At 43.5% G+C, this 15,643-nt stretch overlaps 1 long non-coding RNA gene across 4 annotated transcripts; it reads right to left on the bottom strand.

The window, feature by feature from the left end:
* Positions 1 to 1,485: 1,485 nt before the first annotated feature.
* LOC140848443 (uncharacterized) lies at positions 1,486 to 15,552 on the bottom strand. Of its 4 annotated transcripts, XR_012129326.1 has the most exons (5): positions 15,193 to 15,552; positions 11,260 to 11,485; positions 10,037 to 10,460; positions 3,662 to 3,786; positions 1,486 to 3,200 (listed from the first exon to the last, which is right to left on the bottom strand). It is a non-coding gene; the product is annotated as an uncharacterized lncRNA (long non-coding RNA). The 4 variants fall into 4 exon arrangements; XR_012129325.1 differs by having other exon boundaries at positions 1,486 to 3,786; XR_012129327.1 differs by lacking the exon at positions 10,037 to 10,460 and adding an exon at positions 9,923 to 9,998 and having other exon boundaries at positions 1,486 to 3,786.
* Between the last annotated feature and the right edge of the window lie 91 nt (positions 15,553 to 15,643).

Genomic DNA, 15,643 nt, shown 5'->3' with positions numbered 1-15,643 from the left:
GTACTTTGGTAAGTCTTTACTTCTTAAAAATTCTAGTCTTTCAGTCAACTGAAATTGTACCAGTACTCCCGAGCAAGGACTGAACACAGGTTACACAGGTAGAGGGCAGCAGGGCAGGTTCTGTAATGATCTGTATGTCAGAGACCAGACCCTCTCTCTTTGCACGAAAAGAAGTCAACCCTTAATGAGTGATTTACCTGTAGGTGTAATTCCTCTTTGAATGCAGCCAGTGTGAATGACATGACTGGAGGACGATCTGGTTGCAGAGCTGAGAGTCAGTAAAAACCCTCTAAAGCTGCATTGTCCAACACAATCACAACATGGCTATTGAGTGAGTACTTGAAACTCAAGTGGCTAGTGAGAATGAAGAGGTGCTATGAGTGTGAAATACACACTGGATTTTGAAGACAATGCAAAAAATAATATGAAATATCTCAATTTTACATATTGATCACATGTTGAAAGGATAGTATTCTGGGCACATCTGGTAAAATATATCATTAAAATGATAAATTACATTATTAAAATTCACCTGAGTTGTTTCTGTTTTTACTTTTTAAAATGGAGCTACTAGAAAATATAAAATTATATGTGTAGCTCACATTACAGTTTTATTGAGAGTCCTGTGGCCAGGCCACTTCTCACCACGGGAGAAGCTGACTAGTACTTTGGGATGAAGAACTTCATATTCGTCCCTATTCATTTCATCCCAACTCAGTCACCCAATATTTTGTCTGTGCCTCTCCACTTGATGCTATCTGCCCTTTGTTTTGGCTGAGACATCAGTATTCTCATCCGAACAGTGACTAAAAGTGATAACCAGAGAACTGAAGGCCAGCCCTTGAATTTTGCCGTTAAAAACCTCTCTCTAGTTTGACGTTCATCAAAACGTCAGGATGAAGTTACATCAACCTGCATGAAAATAATGGATTTTGCGTCTAGCCATATTTATAGTGTCCACAGGGGTATGCTGATAGGCCTTGTTGAAATCTAGTTATTCAACACCCTGTTGGTGTGAGGTGTTTCTGACGTGAGTCTCAGACCATACCAGCTCCTAGGGAACAGCACTTTTACATCTAGGTACTTACATATGATGCCTAAGTTGGCTGTTCTGGTCTTACCTTATGGAAAAATTGTTCACCTCTAGTCTTTCAGCTTCTCAGTCCTCCCTGGTGCTTCAAAATCACAGACATGTTTCGCAACCTCCTGTATATTCCCTTGGTGCTCTGGGGTTTTTTCCAGTCTGGAAGACATGCCCACCTTTGAAGTATTAAGGTGTTTCTTGTCATTACCTCTTACCTCTTGAGTTTACACTTCCTTTTACTGATATTCAATCTTCCCTTTATATTTCAAATTTCATCCTTTCTGAAAGAATATAGAAGCAAAATGGGAGATTTTTATACCATAGTGGTTAAAATGTATATGCTCTAGAATCAAATTGCTTAGAATCAAATTCCAATTCTACCACTTACGAGTTATGCCTCAGTTTCTCAGTTTGTAAGTTGGTAACAGTAGTACCTATTTCGTAGGGTTGTTGAATGATTGGATGTTTACAACTGGAATGCATGGCTTGGGGACAGACCAGCAAAAAGGAGCAAGTTATTATCTCGGTGTTGCTTAACTAAAATTTAGAATGTTTATGACTTTTCTATTTCCTCCCGTCTGCTGTACATGATGTTTGCCTCTGGGTGGCACTAAAATAATACTGTGCTAGATGCAAAATCAGCCCTGGGGTTCCAGAATTTTTTTTTTTAAGTCATTTTCTGGTTGTTACCCTAAAAATCAACCTACTGAGTAAAACAACAATAATAATTTTCAAGGCAAGCTCAAATAATAACATACCTTGACTGTGTCTGCCTTTCTCTTTTAGCCTCCTTTAATCCTAACATAGAGAAGGTAGAATCCACATGGGCTAGACTTTGATTTAGAACTCAATTCTACCAAGAAATAAACTTTTTTTTTTTTTAAAAAAAGATGGCTTCTGAAAACTAACAACAATCTTGGGAATCGTTGTGAGGAACCAGACTAGATGATTAGGAACAAATCAGGTAATTAAGTCTCTCCCTCTTTTAACAGTTAGATCACTAACCTGGGAAAACAAGGAAATGTGATAGACAAGATTTTCAGCAAGGCATCTGGTTATTCACCTCATGGTCACCTTGGAGACAAAATGGAGGCATATATTTGGATTCATAACTCACTAGTTATGGTTGGTTGAATGTGCTGTTTATTAGTGGATCAATGTCAACCTGGCAGAGGGGTGGTCTCACAAAACAGAGTTGTTCTCGGTCCCGATCTGCTCAATGTTATTGGTGGCGACTGTCCAGGAAGAGAGTTTAAAATGCCAGGTGCCTACTGTGTGTATAAGGCACAGTCTTAGAAGGTTCTGGATCCAAAAAGCCCCAGCAAAGGGGCAGGACATGTCAAAGCTGACTTGATAAGCTCTTGACTCTGGCACACTGCTTAGGGTGGGGGAGGTGAGTTAACCTGGCAGGAGAGAGCTGGGGTGCACCAGCTCCAGTCCCAGCACAGATGGGGAGGCCTGACTTGGTAGCAATGTTGTCAAGGTCCACTTGAACTGGAGTCTCCAACACAAGCACAAGGGGACTTCCACTAAATTCTGTGCATAGAGGAATGATAACATATGAAAAAGTCAGTTGAATTAAGGCTTTACTGTTGGGGCCATTATGAGAAACTACAAGTCTTCAAATTTTAAGAGGTAAATGCTTCCATGTTTTGTGGTTTGGTAAAGGAATTTTGACAGTGGTGGGAACAGGGAGCTTCCCTGTATTCTGTTCAGCAACCGATACAAAAGAGAAGCTAGGGTCTCACAGAAGCAAGGTGAGCAGCCTGATGATGCATGAGGGTGATGACCCAGTTACTGTTGCTGTGTAATAAATTACCCCACAGCGTAGTGGCTTAAAACAGCCAGAACAGTAATTTTTCTCACACATCTGTAGTATGGGCTGGGCTTGATGAAGACAGCTTCTTGGCTGCATGTGGCATCAGCTTGGACAGCTCAGAGGCTGGGGACTGAGTCATCTGAGGGCTCTCTACTCCCGTGTGTGGCAGCTGACCAAGGGAAAGCACAAGCAGCTGGCAGCTGGAATGGTGGGGTGCCTTGGGAACCTTCATGCCTGTGGTCCTGCTGCAGGGTAGCTTCAGCACAGCTGGACTTCCTACATGTTGGCTCAGGGCTCCTAAGACACATGTACCAAAAGAAAGAGAACATGGTAAAGGCCTTATTTCTTTTTATGATTTAGCCTCATAATTCATGCAGCATCATTTCCACCACATTCTATTCAAGGAGGCAGCCACCAATGCTCACCCATATTCTAGGGGAGAGGAATTAGACTGAAGCTTTTGATGAAAGAATCTTTGAGGTTTTGAAAGAGTATGTAGATTTGCAAATATTACTGTAGACATTTTGGAAAATATAATTTACTCCAGATGATCACATAAGGCAATCATAAGAGCAGCAACCATGACCAGAGGACAATGTCAGAGTAGCAATGGAAGAGCCACGTGATGCTCACGGGGCATGTAAGAGGGCGGGGGAACTCAAGAAGAAGGAAGTGACTCCTATGTTCCTGCCATCAAGCAGTTCTGAAGATGGGACCTGAGCCAGAGTTCACACCATTCTGCCCCATGTGGACTATACCTTAGTGGTCTTCGCTGAGAATGTGAGGGGTGCTGACCACAGCTGTGGACGCTCAGACTTTGAGGGATGTCAGAGGATAGACCTGGCTTCTCACTGCAGCTGTCGAAATCTCTCAGAACCCAGTTCTGGGAAAAGAGAAAAACTAATTGTTTTTAAACCAAACAGCACAAGAAAAGTCTCTTAGAGCCAATTGTATCTTCTACTGTTCCACAGGATTCAACATAATACAATCACTGAATTTTTCCTTCTAGCTGCCAGGCACCGCACTGGTACTGGGGCTGCAGTTCTAGTATGTTCTGAGGTGCTAGAATGTAGTTCTTAGTACTGGGGCTTCATATTCTAGTGCAGGAGTTTCCAAAATTGCCCCCCCCCCATCATGTAATTCATACTCAATGCAGAGAACTTGGAAAACATGCACACAAACTGTACGAAGGTCAGACAAGTTTTTAACATGAAACACACAAAATTAAGCTACAACAAAAAACAGTATACATGCCTGGCAAGGCTTCATCATTGACCACTAAGAAATTTAAGATGTTTTAGTTAAATATGGAAAGCTGCATTCACGTACCACAGATGGAACACCTATGATTAAATGATGATAGAAAGATGTGTTTCAAGTTGGAGCAAAAACAAACAAATGGCCAGGTCCTGCATCCCCAGAATGACTCGTCACAGGGAGTTTGTGCCATGAACCTTGAAAGCCCAGCCTGTAACATGAGTGAGCGACTAAAGCTGTGTCCCCGTCATGCGTGATCATTGCACTTATGGGGACATGTTTTAGACATGGAAGTAGAATGTGAAGATTTCTTTGGTTTTGATTTAAATTTTAGAAAAGGAGACTTTAAAATAGGTCAAGACATTTGAGAATTAAATTCTCTAACAAATCCATAAGAATAACTTACACAAAAAGACTTTTCTCAGATGTGGTATTTGAATACACTGAACCTGAAACTCTTGGGAGAATTCATAACACAGCTGCTCTGAGCACGTGTGTGCATACAGAGAATTTGATCAGGGAAGGGGATGCAAACCCACACTGTCACAAAAATACCACACTATGAGTGTTTTTATTTATTTAATGCCTTCAAAGCACAAATTTTAACCTTCGGGTGAGTCTGAAGTTTCAAGCCCAGACCTTACCAGAGTGGCTCACTTTTGAGAGTCGCTAGCTGAGCTGAGAAGTAGCCATGGGCTACCAGTCATGGGTGTGATGTCCCTGGAATTTGGTGATGGTATATGAATCCCAGAATGATCATGGAATTTCAGACTGCCTGACCAAACTCTGAGCAATTCCTAGGTTCACGTAATGAACAGATATCTTTTATTGAACTCTTGCTATAGAAACTGAGAGCCCCACCAGTGATGTAGACCTAGGTCCAGAAATGAGACATACTCTGACTGATAGCCCTGAAAGTGGCCCAGAAAGCAGTGTGTAAAACTACAGTGTTCTCATTAGTTTGCTCAAGTGTGATTGTGCTTAGCCTCAAGTCAACAGTTCTGAGTCCAAATGCTGACTCTGCAGAGAGACTGTCTGGATTCAAAACCTGGCTCTGCTAATTATCAACTCTGTGACCTTGGACAAGTATTTTAACCTCTCTGAGCCTCAGTATCCTCACCTATTTTATATTCTGAAGATTAAACAACATGATTTATTTCTTAGTGCAGTACCTGGCATGTAGCAAGCACTCATTAAATATTAGCTATTGCTATGGACTGAATATTTGTGCCTCGCCAACCCTAAATTCATAGACTGATGCTCTAATCCCTAGTATGATGGTTTTTGGAAGGTAATTAGGTTATGAGGGTGCCTCCCTATCCCCCATGAATGGGATCAGTTCCCTTAAAAGAAACCTGAAGGAGATGATTTCTCTCTCCACCATGACCATGTGAGGATGGAATGAGAAGACAGCCATCTGCAAATCAGGAAGCAGCCCTCACCATTTGCTGGATCTGCTGGCACCCTGATCTTGGACTTCCCAGCCTCTAGAACTGTGAGAAACAAATGTGTGTTTTTAAGTTACCCAGCATATATGGTACTTTGTTACAGCAATCTGAACTAAGACAGTTATTATTACTGTTTTATAATAAATGTGATTACAGATTTTGAGGTACTTTGCATTTTTGGTAAAATGTTATATTTTTGAAACTCTAATAGGTTATCTTTCTTCAATGTCAAACTGTACAACATTCACTGACTTGCACAGACGTGGATTTCTGACCCTGTGACACTCCCCACCCTTACTTTGACCATTTGACCCAGGAATTCCACTCCTAGGAATTTACCCTAAGAATGCAGGAGCCCAGTTTCAAAAAAACATGCACCTCTGCACCCCTATGTTTTCACAGCACTATTTACAATAGCCACGAAATGGAGGCAACCTAAGTGTCCATCAGTAGATGAGTGGAAAAAGAAGATGTGGTACATATACACCATGGAATATTGCTCAGCCATATGAAGAAAACAAGTCCTACCATTTGCAACAACATGGATAGAGCTAGAGGGTATTATGCTCAGTGAAATAAGCCAGGCAGAGAAAGATAAGTATCAAACAATTTCATTCATGTGTGGAGCATAAGAACAAAGCCAAAACTGAAGGAACAAAACAGCCACAGACTCACAGAACCCAAGAATGGACTAACAGTTGCCAAAGGGAAAGAGACTGGGGAGGGTGAGTGGGCAGGGAGGGAGAAGGGGAATAAGGGGCATTATGATTACCACACATAATGTAGCAGGCTGGGGGGGCACAGGGAAGGCAATATAGCGCAGAGAAGACAAGCAGTGACTCTATAACATCTTACTATGCGGATGGACAGTGACTGTAATGGGATATGTGGTGGGGACTTGATAATGGTGGGAATCTAGTAACCACAGTGTTGCTCATGTGATTTTATATTAATGGTACCAAAATAAAAATAAATAAAGAAATAAAAATATGCAGTGTCCAGTGGCAAGTCACTTCCTCCACTCCTGGCACATGGCCTCCTTCATCTTCTCCTTCCTCCACCTTCTTCTTTGAATAGGTTGTCATGCACCTCCCCTGTCTGTGGCACAGAGCTGGACCCTGCCATTGCCTTTTATGGCACAAAAACAGGTCAGAGCAGAAGAGATGCAGCAAGCGGTCCCTGTGTGTTCAGGGTCACTAGGTAAATTGTGTCTATTGCAAACTGGGACATGTGCTCTGAGAGATGGCTTTTTCCTGTATTGTGAATTTAGCTGAATGGAAAGTGTTAGAATGATATGAAATCTAAATCAGACTTATTTAAATATTTAGCAAATTACCTTTACTGAGGAAAAAATAAGCAATTGTGATAGTTGCAAAAAACAGGTCTGACCGTCACCATGGTTATGGCCCTGTTAGCAGAGCAGTAGGCAAGCTGGCTCCACCCTTCTGCACCCCTCCACCCCAACCCTGTTAAGTGGAAGAGGTGTATGTGTGTGTGTGTAAGAGAGAAAGAATGAGCAGAAGTCTCCTCCTTGGAGGAAGGCTATTCTTACCACAGCAGGCAAACTGGCCCCAGAACATTAGTGATGCGATAAGATGGTGACAGAGCAGAGGCAGAACTGAGGCTTGTAGGCAGTGGTGGGGCTCAGGGTAACCTGACGGGTTGGAGACAACAGCTGACATGTCATAATGTGGTGCTCATACAGAGTTTTAGGTTAGACTGAGGAAACATCAATCATTACTATCATAGAAGGGGAGTGCTGGTGGAAATTAGGTCCTAAACCCACCCCACCCACTCCTGGTCACCCTGCAACCCCTCGCACCCCTTGCCTCAGCTTCTCTGGTCAATCCCTTTTTTCTGAAATTATCTTTGAGCCCACGGACAGAGGGCACCTGAATAACAAGCTGACTTTGGACTTAAATTTTATTACCTCAGAAAGTAAATCAACCTTGAACCATTAGCTTTGGACTTTTACAAAGAGATAATTCTGCTACCCCTCTCTCTCTGATCTCCCATTTACATATGGTCTCTGTTGGTTTAAACTTTCCTGGGCAATCATTTCCTATTCCTTCTTAAACGATGCTCCCAAATTTCTTTTACTTAAGTGTCATATTCTCTATTCACATCTCAAAATGTATTGTGTTTAGCTATTTACAGGGAGTGGACATTGTTTTCTAAGAGCAATCAAATGACATATGGACTATGAGAGAACCGCTCCCTTTTCCAGAGCACCATTGCTTGTCCTTGGGCACACTGCCTGTCCCTGGGCACCACTGACTATCCCTGGGCACCTCTGCCTGCTCCTGGGCACTGCTACCTGCCCTGGGCACCATTGCCTGACCCTGGGCACCACTGCCTCCCCTGGGCACAGCTACCTGCCCTAGGCACTACTACCTGGCCTGGGCACCACTGCCTGCCCCTGAGCACCGCCACCTGTCATGGCAGTGGGGATTTAGTGGGCAGCAGATAGGATGTGGACCTGGTGGGAATTCCACCTCCACTACTTGCCTGCTGTGCAAATTCCTAAACAGGACTTGCATTATAAAAGAAAGAAAGAAAGAAAGAGAGTTAGACTATGGGGATTCCTGACTGAATTTTCTCTTGGTCTGTATTTGATCTATTATTTGACCTACTTAAGTATTTCTTATTTTTATTTCAATAACCACACTTTCCCATTAAAAATTTATATTTGATTCTTTGTTATATCTGCCTCTCTGGCCCCCCACCCCTGCCATACTTTGTGGTTTCTGTGAATGACATGGCTAATTTAATTTATTAATTGGACAGGCATCTGGCAGAATGGCAGTGGGATGAAAGGACCAAGAAAGGCCTTGAGAGAAGGGCTGCCCCCGAAAGGCCAGCTGTGCAGGACACTGTCCTGGAAAAGCCAGGCGAGCAGCTCAGCAGCAGGGACTCCGAGTGTGTGAAGAGTTCCTACTGTTCCCTAAACACTGTCCATACTTCACTGCTTCACTTGCCAACATATTTCTTCCAACCGGGCAGCCATACTCTCATTTCTACCTGTCCAAAGCCTGCCCATCTTTCAGGATCAAATTCAAAATGTGTCCTCACCATGACTCCTTTTCTCACTCCTTCCTGCCCACACCTGCGAATGAAATGATTCTTCTGTGAAAGCCTATATAGCTCTTGAGTCCTCTTCTGTACCACATGTGATTAACAGGACCAGATAGATGATTTTATAGCTCAATGTAAAACAGAAACGAAGGCTCTTTCTTCAAAAATTAGTAGGAATTTCAAGATGGCTACAGCACAGCATTATACCAAGTGCAGGGGCCCTTCCTTCTATATGTGAGGCCCCACGCCACTGCACAGGACGCATGCCCATTCAGCAGGCCAAATGACCCCACTGGGACACTCCAGGGGAAACTGAAAAGCACATGGGCAAATGTGATCCATTTGAATCCCCTCCCAGAGAACTTCTGAGCTGCCTGCCTTGCTGGGCTGTCAGCCGTCTAGTGCCTACATGCCTGGCTCTGCACCCCGCCAGCCTTTAGCTGAAGGCACTGCTCCCTGAGCACTCCAGATACTCTGACTTGTGTGTACTGCCCCTTATCCTTAAGGCCTGCCTCGCTGATTTCCTTGGGTTGGCCCCTACTGCAAGGAACAGGGAAGAACCTATCAGCTTTTTGTGCAATACCACTATCTCCCTTTCTCTTTCTGTTCCCTGCTGTCTCCAGCGGTCATGTATGGGGCTTAGTTAGTGCTGGGTAGGAGACAGATGCCAGGGGATACAAGATTGAAAATGACATAGACAGTGCTGTCCTCTGAGAACCCTTCCAACTCAGATTGTATTCTTCTGGATTTAATGCAGGCTGAGTGCAGGAAACACAAATTATCATTCTCTCTTGCGTTCATAACTAACATAATGTTATGGAGCCAGATTCAACAGTGAGCATCTGAAAACAAGAATTATACCTTCTATCTGTGAATCCTTCACACCTCACATAGTGTAAATGCCCACGAAATAGTTCTGAAGTTACTGAATGTGTGTCCAGACAATACTCAATACAGATCAATAAATAGATCCACAGAATCTACAATATTGACTCACTGTCAAAAGGATCTATTCCAACCCCCATAATCTACATCATGGATAAAGAAGTGCCCAAATTTACTAAGGTGCAATGAGTTAATTGACTCTTGTGGCTTCCATATAACCTTTGACCCTTCATCGGTAAGACCACAGCACTTCTGAGCATCTCAGTGTCCAAGAGCCCCAGAAAATGCACATGCAACTGATTAGAAGATGTTGGTTCCACCTCTTATCCTCCTTGTCTGAAGAGTGTCACTCACCTTGTTTTGAATAAAAATTGATGACAGAAACCAGCAGAAGAGATGGATATAATTCTCTGCATTGACTAGCATTAGCCTGGAAAACATTTAACCAGACATAGTGTAATCACTTACCTTTTATTTACTTTCCAAATCTGAAGTAGAGATAATTCCAACACTGGCTGAGTCATCATTAAAGTAAACAGGTGAAAGTCCCTTCAGCAAAATTGATTTCTAGGTATTTTCCACAGACTGAAATTATGTGCTAAACCAATTGGTAAACCAATTCTTAAAATTATTTTAATTGTTAACAGTCAATACATTTTTCTATTTCTTCTACTTTTCTTCAAATAGAGCATACAGACATGTTTTCTATTATGATAAAGATGATTTGCTCTCTTTTATGCAATTCTCAGCAGCTAACTCCTCAGCTTTCTTTAGGACCTACATTCTTTTGGTTTGAAGTTAATAGAGAAGAAAATGATCGGGCTAAATGCAGACTTCATCACTGTGTGATGTGGTCAAATTGCAGAACCTCTTTAAGCCTCTGTTTCTTCCTCTGTAAAGGCAAAAAGATGAGAACAGTACAGTTCCCATGGAGTTATGAGGATTAAAGCACAATGCCTTTTACAGGACAAGTAACATTAGCTATGATGGTATTTTCCTGAAGAGGAGCTCTGCCCTCAGCAAACCCAAATCTCCTTATCCTCACTTTAGCCAAAAAGTGACTCTCTTTCTTGTGACAGAGAACATTTGAGTGGGTGTCAAGGGCACACTGAACAATATATAGTAGGCAGTCTTCTTCCAAACAAAAGAGAATGGAAGGTGTCCCAAAGTTTCTTTTGTGATAAGCCTAGCACAAAGGATCAGTTGTTCTTGATGCCAACCTCACACATGGGATCATCAGCCCAGTGAGAAAAGAACTTTCATTAAAATAGTAGAAATATTTGATAGAATACAAACATTTTGATCTATTCTGGGTTTAGGCAATGCCTCTTCCCCTGGGCTGGGACTACTGTGCAACAGGGGCAAGGTCTAAGGCACAAAACTTAAGAGGGTGAAACCCCGAGGATGGGTGGCTCCTTAAAATTTGCACCTTCACCCTGTCTCTTGCCCCATCTTCGTCCCCATTTATCCTCAAATGCAGTTTATTCTCAGGGTTTGAATTTATAGAGCCAGATCATGGTTATGAGGGCAGAGTTGGGGGAAAGCTTGCAGAGCCCTTTCTCTGCCCAAAGAAAGGGAGTAATCCCATGTGCCACACCATCGTCAGGCTCACGTCTCCCAACTTCCGTGCACTGGTACTGAGTACAAAGGGCTCTTCCAAATTACTCCCAGGGCATCTGGTGCTAAGTTACCTTCCCAAGAAACCTGAAGGTCCTTGCACAACGGTAATTTGTAGTCCATTGATTGATGTTTTACACTGGAGAAATAAATCCCAATCTTTGTCCATAGAACAAATGTTACAATAATTTTGCACAATAACTTATAGTTCTTGGCTGATCAGATGTTGCTGGACTAAATGAATCAAGGTGAGCTCCTTTAGGGCAGATGGTGTCTTCTCGTCACTCTGTGTCCAGGCACCTAAGATCACAGATAGTAGTTGTTCAATAAACGCTTGGTCAACACCCATAGGAATGAAAAAACAACAGGCTTATCAGAAATTAAACTCAGCCTCCCAGGGCCTAGGCCCTTTAAGTACCAGAAAGGGCAGAGCCAGAAATCTGGCCCAAGGATTTAAACACCAACCACTGCCACTTCCTCCCTGCGAAAACCAATTGTTCCTCTGGCTTTTGCTGACGTACAACTTGTCATGTTCTGTCTTGTGAGAGGCTGGGTTTCTAGCTCTCACCTCAGCTCTTGCTGCCTGACTTGGTATTTCACCCCTTCTAGCTCTCTCCTTTCCCTCCAAGACTGGCATCCGCTGGCAGGGCCTTCCCAGAAACAGCCCAGCAACTCTGACCCTAGGTTTGCCATGATTCTTCTTGTCCTGGCTCCTGACTGGCAACTGTAAACATCGAATCTGCCTTGGAAAAGTCAAATGTATCGCTGCCCTAGTGGAGAGCCCTGTGGACAAATTCAAAGGATCTGGTGCCATCTTCAGCTACCATCTTGAGAACTCCGCCACCAGCTGCATGGAGGCCCCACCCAGGAAGCCCTGCCAAGCGCCCTGCTGCCATCTCCTGGAGGCTGTTGATCTTTGCAGTCCTAAACCTTAAGGCCTGCTCTCCTCAACTAGCTTTAACAAGCCCCTGATATCCGCAGTACACCATCAGACACAGTTAGTGTGAATGGAAAGATTATTGCTTTGATACAGTGAAATGGACCTCAGAAAAATGCACAGATAAGTAATTAAAACAATGAAACTAATGACCAGAAAATGAAATAACTGCCTATCTCCTATTGGCATGCAAAGAAGCAGAAGCCCAGTGGATGAAACTGGACCAAGATCACTCATGAGTATATGCATTCATTCAGCATGTGAAGATGTTTCAAAGGCTGCAGTTGATGCCGCCAGGCACAGTGGAATACCGTAGCCTTCTCTTGATGCTCTTTACTACAGCTCTCTTGGAGTACATACCAAATACCATGTTTTCTTCTTCATTGTCAGTAAGTAAATGGCCACTTCTAAGAAAACTGAAGAAATTAAATAAGGGACCATTTTATGCAGCTTAGCACCAAAGTTATTAGTTTGTAAGTATTAGACAAATGGAGTAGTTGAGATAAAACCAAAGATGTTCATAAGTTACATTTTTTAAAAGTTCTAATGACTTTCCTATATTTAAACTCCCACAAAAGTCAGCGTGGACTAGAGCAGCAGGATCAACCAGAGAGGAAAAGCAATCACAGCTGACCTGACGTCAATGGTAGGTGGAGATGCACAAATCATTTGATTTAACCATTTCACTACTAACAATCCATCCTGAAAAAATAACTAGAAAGCCAAAAATCCCTGAATAAAAAAGTTCATTTCAGCTTAGTATATGACAATGATCAATTAAGAACAATCTAAATGCTCAGCAGTAACAGAATGGTCAAATAAATCATGACACCCACAATAGAATCATAGGGAGTCATGATAAGCATGGTTTTTAAATCTATTTAATTGACACAGAGAAATATTCAACTTACAATGTCAGATGAAAAAAGAATACAAAGTTGTATATGCAGTATGATCTAAATTATATTAAAGTAGAAAAAAAGGAAAGGGGTATAGAAAAAAAGAGGAAAAGGTACTAAAACATTAACACTGTTTATCTGTGGATGATGGGATTGTGGATGAGATTTTTTTCCTGCTTATATGTACTAGGATGGTAAGTGATATAGTAATTGCTCTTTACTGTAGGCTTTTTTTTCTAGCATCAGCAAAATAGGACAATACCTACTGCTTTAGAAAGTGTTACCCATGAAAGATACAAGAACAAAAATACCAAAAGAGATGCAACAGGAATAAGACAGAAAAGTTCAGCAAGGACGATCAAACAGAACTTGTTTATTCCTCCCCCACCCCTGTGTTGGAATGGCAGTAGAATCTCCCCCTCTGGGGGCCTCCCAGAGCACAGGAGCCCCGAGTCTCACTTCTGGGATGGGGGATGGGAAAGGGCACAGACAGCAGAGAAGACAACACATCACAAGGAGAAGGCCCCTGAGCAGCAGGGTGGCACCAGAGCAGCGGAGGGGCCATGACTGTGGTGTCTAGGCAGATGGGCTTCAAGGAAGCTTCATGCAGCCCCCCACACCTTGGGTGGGCACAGCAGCCCAATTTTCCCAAGCTTAAAGAAGGAGATAACACTTTTCTGGGAAAAGCCTGTGGTCTAGAAAGGGTCCCAGAGCTGAGATGAGGGGACTCATGATCAGAGGATCCCAGAGGACTGCCTTGCTGTGGATCAGACGGGGATCAGAGGGCCCAGCAGGTAGAGGTGGCAGGTGATGTGCCTGAGGACCAGGTGAGACAGCAACTAGGCAGAAGATGGCGGCTCAGGCCCCAGCCCACCAGGCAAGGTGAACACCATGCCTTTCTCTGCCCCTGACCAAAGCAGGATTTGCATGAGCTGCCGCTCCCCACTGAGGCTTTCTTCTAATCCCAAAGAGAGAGGAAGCATGGGGACAAACCTAAAAGGAGAGTGGGTTTTAGTCAGGGCACCTGGCAAATCAGGTTACCCGGAAGTGATGGATTACATTTTCGTAAAAGAGGGCTCAGAGTCAGAAATTCAATTGTGTTGTGGAAAATATTTATATTTTATACTCCTGAGCTTATGACATATGAAATATATACTCACTAAATTAATTTTTTTGTGACTTTCATATATTTAGTAGTGATCGTATTTTATGTTTTAGAAAAGTATTTAAAGAAAAGCATAGCAACCACAAAAAGTTGCTTATGAGTCAAGGTACTGAAGAAAAGGAGGCATAAGGCTGATGGAAAGTCACCCCTGGTTCTGAGGATCACCTTGCTAGGTGGCCAGAGCTGGTTTTGTGTCTTGAAGAGCCAGAACTCCCCACTTTCTGAGAGAGCCTGAAGTCTTGAGCACCCTTTCTGAGCCTCTGTCATTAATATTTTGTGTGAGCATATGAGCGACTGAGAATAAATGTGAAAATAGTCCTTATAGTTACATTTGATATCCCATCACACTCCCCCTTACTTACCTCCCTCCCCTCAGCAAATCAGTATTACTCAGCTTCCCTGTAGAAGGCCCCTTCTTTCTTTTTACGCCAAGTTTTATTCTCTGAGGCAGTATCAAACAATAGAACAAATCCCCAACACTACTCTTTGAAGAACATATCAGTGCCCACGTTAGGATGTCTTTGCTCCAGGCTAAACCAAGTCAGGCCCTAGTATGATATTTTCCAAGCCTCTCACTATCTGGCCCACCCTGCTTGGAGGTAGCAACTAGAATTGTCAAAGGTTGCTTAGAAGGTGATGCCTGGAACCAGTATTGCAGCCCTGTGCTCTGGCCATGAAGACTAATTCTACAGAGGCTACAAAGGGCATCGAGGAGGCATTTGTGTTCTTAGCTGCCCCCCACAGCTTCTCAACCTGCACTGTAGGACTCAAACCCAGGCACAGGGTCAATGGCAACAATCACACTCAGCCTCCCAGGAGACCGGAGTCAGTGCCCATCTGTGTGGTAGGGCTGGAGCAGAGGATGAGGGAGTCGAACCCCACACGGCTGGGCTGGCCACAGCCCTGCCCCGCCCTGCTGCAGGAAACCACTCCACTCATCCCCACTCCCCACTTCAGGCAGAAGTATGTCCCTCCCTCCCTCCTTTCTTTTCTCCAAGGATCTTACCCAAGATCTTGGCATCCCATGCCTCTCCCTCCTCACTCTAGATCATTTTCCTTTGCTCTGTCTCCAGGCCTTGTTCTCCCCTCAGGAGGAGATAATTCTCCTCGACATTAGAGGATTTTATCAAATTGCCGCATAGCCCCACTTTCCTCTCTCAGAGCCCCCAAGGCTGGTTGTGCTGGCCCCCCTCTCTTCGTGCTGCCTCATCCCCTCATTTGTCTTCTCTCTTTGCTGCTGTTACCACATCCCAGGCCAACATGGGAGCATCTCCCCACCCCCACTCCACTGCCCCCAACAGCATTGACTTTGGCAGATTTCTGGGGAACCAGCGATGTCCTAACCTGTTTGTTTTTCCAGGCTGATGTTTGCAGGGGTTTTCTTGGAACCAGAACAGAAATCATCCCACGTTCTTATGCAATTTCTCCGGCAGGCTCTGACCAATAAATAAAGCCCT

This window comes from Manis javanica, chromosome 3, assembly GCF_040802235.1.
Source record: "Manis javanica isolate MJ-LG chromosome 3, MJ_LKY, whole genome shotgun sequence".
Classification (NCBI taxonomy): domain Eukaryota; kingdom Metazoa; phylum Chordata; class Mammalia; order Pholidota; family Manidae; genus Manis; species Manis javanica.
This window is presented reverse-complemented; position numbering and strand designations above follow the sequence as displayed.